Source organism: Rattus norvegicus, chromosome 6, assembly GCF_021556685.1.
Source record: "Rattus norvegicus strain SHRSP/BbbUtx chromosome 6, alternate assembly SHRSP_T2T, whole genome shotgun sequence".
NCBI classification, from domain to species: Eukaryota; Metazoa; Chordata; class Mammalia; order Rodentia; family Muridae; genus Rattus; species Rattus norvegicus.
In genome coordinates, this window is record NC_141539.1 from 13,642,590 (window position 1) to 13,651,524 (window position 8,935).

Below are 8,935 nucleotides of genomic sequence, written 5' to 3' on the forward strand. Positions count from 1 at the left end.
TCTCTCTCTCTCTCTCTCTCTCTCTCTCTCTCCCCATCTATGGGGCTACAGCCTGGCATAGGATGGGCTCTTGAACTGGGCTAGAAGGCTTCACTGTGTGAGTCAAACAGGACTAGGGTGTCCAGCTAATAGCACTTCTTCCTCATCAGGGCCGACGGAGAAGGCAGGCGAGTCTGGTGGAAGAGAGTCACTGGCGGCATTTGCTGCTGCTAAAGGGTGAGAGCTGGGTGTGGGGTGGGCTGGGCTGTCGGGTGAGCTGGGGGTGGGGTGGAGAGATGGCTCGGAAGAGCATTCTGAGCTGTTGCAGAAGGTGAGGAACGGTTATCAGTACCCACACCAGGCAACTCACAACAGCTTGTAAATACATTTAAGTGTAGTTCCAGAGCACCTAAGGAAGCATTTACCACTCAGGCTCACACACAGACACATAACATAGAAAAGTAAATGAAATCTTTAATTCTTTTACATTTTTATTTATTTATTTTAGGAGGTAAGATCTTCTAACGATGACCAGGCTATCCTGGCATTCCTGGGCTAGGGCAATCCTACTGCCCCAGGCTTCCGTGTAGCAGGGACTCAAGGCTCATACCACATGCACAGTCTTACCCTGTCATAGATGTTTTGGGTTATAGGGATCAGTGGTAGGTGTGTCTGCCACCTAACCACACAGAGGAAAAGCAAGGAGGAGCCCCACCTTCACAGTAGGGCACTCTGTCCAGTGGAAGAGTCAGCCAGGTTGGAGGGTGGGCTGGGGTGTTATCTAGGGGGAAATGTTTCTATCGAAAGATGAGAAGATGAGGAGGAGGAGGAAAGAGACATCTCCACATTTGATTTGCTGGTTTGTGTGTTTGTCACTGTCCCCATGAAGGGAAGTCATTGCCCTTCTACACCCATTGTGAAGGTCTGGGGTCACCTTCTAGATGACCCACACAAATGTCTTTATTCCTTTTAAGGTTGAGCTTTATTATTTAAAATAAAATGAAGGTAAGTGGATAAAAGTTTAGCCTCCAGCTCAAAGCCTCCCCCGACCCCTACCTCCCAGGATCTTGAGCAAACTTACTTCCCAGGACTCAGTGTCTTCTCTGTAACTTGGACATGTTCCTACCTTCTGCAGTTGATTCTGGGGTCGTGTGGCGTGTGCACGCCTTAAAATCACCTTGCCATGCAAAATTGCACGGCAAAATCCACAGGGTTTGCAATTCCTGTATTCAACAAACCAAGGACACAGAGAAACGGCATCAACAGAATCAGAACTATTTACAGAAAGCCCAGAGACAACACAGCCTGTGGTGAAAGACAGAGACCAGGACGTCTGCTCTCACTTCTGGCCAACTCAGTTATAAAACATCGAGGAAGCGGACTTTAAAATGTGCCAATCACTTAAGCACGCAAACATTTCTCCAAAGACGATGTACAAATAGCTGACAGACATGTGAAAAGATGAGTACCATCCTTAATCTTCAGAGAAATACAGAGAAGCCAGATGAGAGGGAGACATCATCTCACGCCCCTGGAGCCTGGGTGAGCTCGAGGTAGGATCAGAACAGGCGCCATCACTGTGGAAGACAGTGTGGCTGTTCTTTAAAATGTTTAACATGCAACTACCATATAAACCGGTAATTCTACTTCTGGGTATATACACCAAAGAATTCAAGGGGGGTCTGGAAGAGATATTTACATGTTTATAATCAGAGCAGCAGGCTTCCCAGCAGGCAAGAGATAGAAGTCACCCCAGTGTCCATTAACGGAAGAATGGATAAACAGAATGTGGTGTATAAGCGCCTTACTTGTGTGTGCTGCTATCATGAAATATCCAAGTATTTACAAAGAACAGGAGCTTAGGCTGGGTATGGCGACACATGCCTATAAACCCCAGCACTTGGGAAGTGGAGGTGAGGGAATTATGGATTTGAGGCCAGTCTAGGCTACATAGTAAGACCTACACCCATTCACATACCCCAGACAAATCAAACCAAACAATAAAAACATCACCCCAGAAGGAAACATCTCAGGAATTAATTTCTGGAGAAGCTGGAGGCCCCAAACAAAGGTCCTGACAGACTCCGTGTGAGCTGAGGGCAGCTTTCTGCTTTGTAAATGGCGTTCGCTGCCGTAATGATAGAGTGGAAGGATGACTCTGTCTTCACACAGAGAAAGGGCAAAGGGAGGAAAGTCTTAGGGTGCAAGCCACAGCAGAACACAGAATAGTGCAGTAGCCTTGGGGAAAAGAAAAGTCTGATACATGTAATGTAGATGAGCCTTGAGCAATTAGACCAGAAAGTAAACCCGTCTTCAAAGTCCACTACTGTAGATTCTGTTTGTAGAAGGCATGTAAAGTACTTACACCCACAGAAACAGAAAACAGGACGTGGCTAGTGGGACTCGAGGGGACAGTTTCATGAAAAATGTCAATAAAAAATGTACAGAGTGGTTTTACAAATCATTTGCAAATCCATTGAACACTCCTGAATTACTCACCGAGAAATGGTTACTTATGCTATGTGATTTTTTTAAAACCATGACAATAATTTGAAATTATTTATTTCTTGTATGTAAGTACACTGTCGCTGTCTTCAGACACAGCAGCAGAAGTCATTGGATCCCATTACAGATGGTTGTGAGCCAACATGTAGTTGCTGGGATTTGAACTCAGGACCTCTGGAAGAGCAATCGGTACTCTTAACCGCTGAGTCATCTCTTCAGCCCTCATCATGGTAATAATTCTAGAGACTATCAGGGGTTATGACAAAAATGAGATAAAAGCAAAATATTTCAAACATTTATCAGTGACACATAGAAGACATCAGGCCATAATAAAATGTAGTCTTTAGAAAGCATATTAAATAATGAAAATATATAAATACTACAATAAATATGTTTTTCTTGAAAACACCCTGAAGTTGACTTGTACTGTGGGAGGGTTTGCCTGGTGGGGGAAGGGCATCTACAGTCAGAGAGTAGACACAGATGTGACTGGGCAGGTCTTGTAACCATCAGAGAAGCCATTAGTGGGTTATGAATGTGGCTGGCTAACGATCTGTTTCTGGAAATGCCCTTGAAGTCTTACCCAGAGGGATGCCTTACTTGCAGTGTAAGAATCACCCAGATCAATGGAGTCAACAATCAAGATCAGCCGTCACAATGTACAGCCGAGGTTCCCACAAATTCTTCTTCAAAAACCTGCCAGACTTCCCACTTTGCAGAGCCAGCCCTTCTCAGTTCCATGGTGTTGCAAAGAAGCAGCAGCCCCAGAGGTGAACGAAGCCGCACTGTGTCCCAGTGAGCCTGCCTTTACGAATGCAGGCTGTAGCTCGTTCATACACAGGCTTCTCATTGAGAGCAAAGTGAGATTTACTTTATACTCAAATCATTCCCTGACACGTGTGTACGAGTAGGAACAGAGTCATGTTGCAAAGCATGGGTCACAGCAGAACTGAGTGAAGCCCACTGGCTGTTACAGGTTGAGGACGTGAACTAGAGCATGAGACCCCGAGTCACCGGGACTTCCGTGCACATGGACAGTAGACATCACTGGCTTTGCTTCAGGCTGCTGTTGGGAATCCTTTAGATTAGATTTGTAAAAGTACTTAGAACATTGCTTGAAGTGACGAGTTGAAGGACTTCACTCTTTTAGGGAAGTTTTAGGTTTGAAGGTTCAGAGACGTCCCGACCCTCTGCCGTGTCTACAGCTCCGCTCTCACACCCCCTCCACATGGCAACAAGGCCATAGCAAGTCCGTACTGGCAACCACAGCTTCTCAGGGTCCACAGCCCACCTTCTGGCTCTCTCTTCAGGTCGGGCGTCTTACTGCTTTGGACAAAATGTAGTGGCAGATGTCAATCATCATAATAGCACACAGAAGAGCTTTACTGCCCTAAAATTCTGTTGTTTCCCCTTACTAACCCCCCTACTAACCGCCTCTTCACTGACACCTGCCACTGCTGATCCCCTCGCCGACCCATCCCCCTCTCGCTGACCCCCTCACTGATTCCCTACTAACCCCTCCGCTGAACCTCTGCTGACCCCCTACTGACCCCCTCTCTGACCCCTCCTGCTGATCCCCCTCCCCCCACTTATTCCCCCTCCTCAGATCCCCAACTAACCCCCCACCCCCTCCCTGATCCCCCAATGACCCCCTGTTGACCCCCCACACACACTGACCACCCCTGACCCCTGGCAACCACTGACCTTCCCACCTGTACCCTTGCAGTCCTGTGGCAGATAGCCTTTCAGAATGGCTCCTGTCATTTAAAACAACACTTTCTGAATGAAGATGGCCACCGTTGCCAAACATAAAAGCTAGTTTTAGAAATAAAATAGGGGCTGGTTGGGAGGCTCAGTGGGTAAAGGTGTGTACTGTGCAAACCTGGCGACCAGAGTTCTATCCCTAGAGCTTACGTGAAGGTAGAAGGAGAGAACTGACTTCCACACTCACGCCGAGTATACCACCCCCACCCAACATACATCACACGTGTGCACGCGCACGCACACATGAATAAGAAATACAACTTTTAAAAACAGGATAAAATACACATAATATAAAATTTTACCACTTTAACTAAAGCCCACAGCACAGCATGAACGTTTGGTGCCTTTATAGTGCTATGCTGTCTTCATGGCTCTCTGACTTGGGCTTTGTTCATCTGTTAAAAGGAAGCTCATTCCATTAGGCAGTCAATCCCCTCTCCCTTCCCCCAGCATCTGGGAGATCCTTAGAACAGACACACACACACACACACACACACACACACACACACACACACACATACGCGCATACAGACACACACACAGACACACACAGAGACACACACACATGCAGAGAGACAGACACACACATACACACATACACACATACACACAGAGACAGACACACACACATACACATGTACACACACACACACACATATACATACATACACATACAGACACACACACAGACACAGACAGAGACACACACACACAGACACACACCCATACATACACACACACACCCACGCACGCACGCACGCACCCACGCACCCACGCACAGCCTTCAATGTTGCTTAGGTGTTTCGTGCATTTGGTAACCGCCCTCCACCTACAGTGCCTTCCAGGAGGCTGTTATTCAGGAGAGAAGTGAATGGAGCCTGGAGGAAGACCCAGACAGTGGAAACATTTGTTACTAATGCATTATCATCACAGGGCGGCTGCAGCTGGAGTCTTCCAAAGCAAGTGCCCCATGCGACGGGAGAGGAAGATAGGAATAGACGAAGCTACCCTAGGTTTGGTTCCTGAGACATATTTACAAAGATGGCCTTTCACATTGCAAACAAGGCAGCCAGAGGCCCCTTGGAAGAAAGAGGGAAAAATTACAACTAATGAAGGGTTGGTGTGATTGATTTGCATGTCCTGTGGGCCTGTCTTGAGAAGCGTCATGACTCACTTTAACAATGGCATACAGGTGGACGTGCATCTCACCTGGGACAGCCTTAAAATGATACTACAGGAGACATGGCGACCTGGGTTGTTTCCATTTGCCCTGGGTTGTTTCCATTTGCTGTGGGCTCTCCCTCTGGACTGTCATGGTTTGTTGTTTTTAACTGGTGAGGGCAGCTTTAGCTTAAGTAACAGAATGCTCAAAATACTAATGCTCAAAATACGAATGCTGCAGCAAGACTGAGGCTGGTTATACCCTGGACAAACAGACACTTCAGAGACCGGAGAGCATCACGGGATCCGGGTCCGAGTTCTAGTTCTCCGCCATTGTAAACAGGGCATTCATCTTTTTTTTTCTTTTTTCTGATCTTTGATTGGATATTTTCTTTATTTACATTTCAAATGTTATTCCCTTTCCCAGTTTCCTCTCTGGACACCCCCCCCATCCCACACTCCAACCCCCTGCCTCCATGAGGGTGGTCCCCACCCACCCATGCACTCCCTCCCTCCCACATCCCTGCCCTGGCTTTCTCCTACACTGGGGCATCGATCCTTCACAGGACCAAGGGCGTCTCCTCCTCCTATTGATGCCTGACAAAGCCCATCCTCTGCTACATATGTGGCTGGAGTCATGGGTTCCTCCACGGGTACTCTTTGGTTGGTGGTTTAGTCCCTGGGAACTCTGGGAGCTCTGGTTGGTTGACATTGTTGTTTTTCCTATGGGGTTGCAAACCCCTTCAGCTCCTTCAGTCCTTTCTCTAACTCCTCCATTGGGGACCCCATTCCAGTCCAGTGGTTGGCTGCGAACATCCACCTCTGTATTTGTCAGGCTCTGGCACAGCCTCTCAGGAGACAGCTATATCAGGCTCCTGTCCGCATCCACCTCTTGGATCCCCAGTAGTGTCTGGGATTGGTGACTGCTTGTAGGATGGATCCCAAGGTGGGGGCAGTCTCTGGATGGCCTTTCCTTCAGTCTCCACACTTTGTCTCTGTATTTCCTCCTTTGAGTATTTTGTTCACCCTTCTAAGAAGGACTGAAGCATCCACACTTTGGTCTTCCTTCTTCTTGAGCTTCATGTGGTCTGTGGATTGTATCTTGGGTATTCTGAGCTTTTGGGCAAATACTCACTTATCAGTGAGTGCACACCATGTGTGTTCTTTTGTGACTGGGTTACCTCACTCAGGGTGATACTTTCTAGTTCCATCCACTTGCCTGCGAATGTCATGAAGTCATTGTTTTTGATAGCTGAGCAGTGTAAATGTATCACATTTTCTGTATCCATTCCTCTGTTGAAGGGCATCTGGGTTCTTTCAGCTTCTGGCTATTATAAATAAGGCTGCTATAAACATAGTGGAGCACGTGTCCTTGTTATATGTTGGGGCATCTTTTGGGTATATGCCCAGGAGTGGTATAGCTGGATCCTCAGGCAGTTCAATGTCCAATTTTCTGAGGAACCTCCAGACTGATTTCCAGAATGGTTTTACCAGTCTGCAATCCCACCAACAATGGAGGAGTGTTCCTCTTTCTCCACGTGCTTACCAGCATCTGCTGTCACCAGAGTTTTTGATCTTAGCCATTCTGACTGGTGTGAGGTGAAATCTCAGGGTTGTTTTGATTTGCATTTCCCTGATGACTAAGGATGTTGAACATTTCTTTAGGTGCTTCTCGGCCATTAGATAATCCTCAGCTGTGAATTCTTTGTTTAGCTCTGAACCCCATTTTTAATAGGGTTATTTGTCTCCCTGCAGCCTAACTTCTTGAGTTCTTTGTATATTTTGGATATAAGCCCTCTATCAGTTGTAGGATTGGTAAAGATCTTTACCCAATCTGTTGGTTGCCGTTTTGTCCTATTGACAGTGTCCTTTGCCTTACAGAAGCTTTGCAGTTTTATGAGATCCCATTTGTCGATTCTTGATCTTAGAGCATAAGCCTTTGGTGTTCTCAGGAAAATTTCCCCTGTGCCCATGTATTCAAGACTCTTCCCCACTTTTTCTTCTATTAGTTTGAGAGTATCTGGTTTGATGTGGAGGTCCTTGATCCACTTGGACTTAAGCTTTGTACAGGGTGATAAGCATGGATCGATCTGCATTCTTCTACATGCTGACCTCCAGTTGAACCAGCACCATTTGTTGAAAATGCTGTCTTTTTTCCACTGGATAGTTTTAGCTTCTTTGTCAAAGATCAAGAGACCATAGGTGTGTGGGTTTATTTCTGGATCTTCAATTCTATTCCACTGATCTACCTGCCTGTCTCTGTACCAATTCCATACTTTTAAAAATCACTATTGCTCTGTAATACAACTTGAGGACAGGGATGGTGATTCCCCAGAAGTTCTTTTATTGTTCAGAGTAGTTTTTGCTATCCTGGGTTTTTTGTTATTCCAAATGAATTTGCAAATTGCTCTAAGTCTATGAAGAGTTGAGCACAGCTTTCATCATATGGCTCCCAAAGGCTGCTCTGGCTCTACTCATGGTGTTACTACCGAGGGGAGTAGAGAAGGAATCATTCTTTGAATACTTCTTGGAAGTCATAAATGACACTGTTGATGGTCAGAACTTATTGCAAGGAATCCAGATAGAAGTACAGGCTTCTGTCTAGACATCCCGTGGCTAAGACCCAAGGGACCTATTACTGGGGAAGAGGGGAGAGGGTGGAAGCTGAGGGACAAGTGTCACAATTACTAAACTTCCTGCTGCCAGCATATTACAGACATAGGAAGGTCGGCCTCAGAACTGATAGGGCTGTAGGGTGAAGAAGGGGTATGAGCTGTGCTAAGATGAGCAGGATTTTAATGAGAGGAACAAACTAGACGGGGGGCAAGCACGGTGTCATTCACCTGTAACCCCAGCATTTAGGAGACTGAGTCAAGTAATCATGAGTTCAAGGCCAGTCTGGGCTACACACTGAGGTCCAACAACAAGATAGGTAAGGGCATTTGAGGCAGAGCATGACTAAGCAAAGATCCTAGCTGGGACTAGCATTAAGGGAGGCTTGAGAGCAGATACAGTTGTCTTGGTCAGTCAGGGGCATTGTGTTCAGAGAAAAGGACCACCCAGACAGTTGGCTAGCTGGGACTCAGGCTGGGGGTGGGGCTCCCTGTGGTGCTAACTCTGTGGTCAGCATGGGTTCACCCAAACCTCTGAGTTTGTACTTCCTGTGTCTCTGCATGCTGTGATTGTAACAAGCATGTGGTGAGGACTCAAAGGAAGGACACAGGAGGAGGCCATTGTAATCCATCGACCAGCATACCCCCTCCATCCCCCCTCCAATTCCTCTCCCCCACCCCTTGCACTTTGTACGCTTGAAAGATGGCTAAGCATCTGCTGTTAGGGGACAGGCTGAGGTTAGGAATGGGAAGGCAAGAAGTACATGCTCCTTTAATCCTTCTCCAGGTGAGTAATCACTCACCTGTCCCCTCAGGTGGGAGGGGAACTTCGGAGTGGACAGGCAAGACAAATTCAGACAAAGGGACAGAAGTTTTTACTGGGACTCAGCCAAGACACACAGGTGATCCTAGGA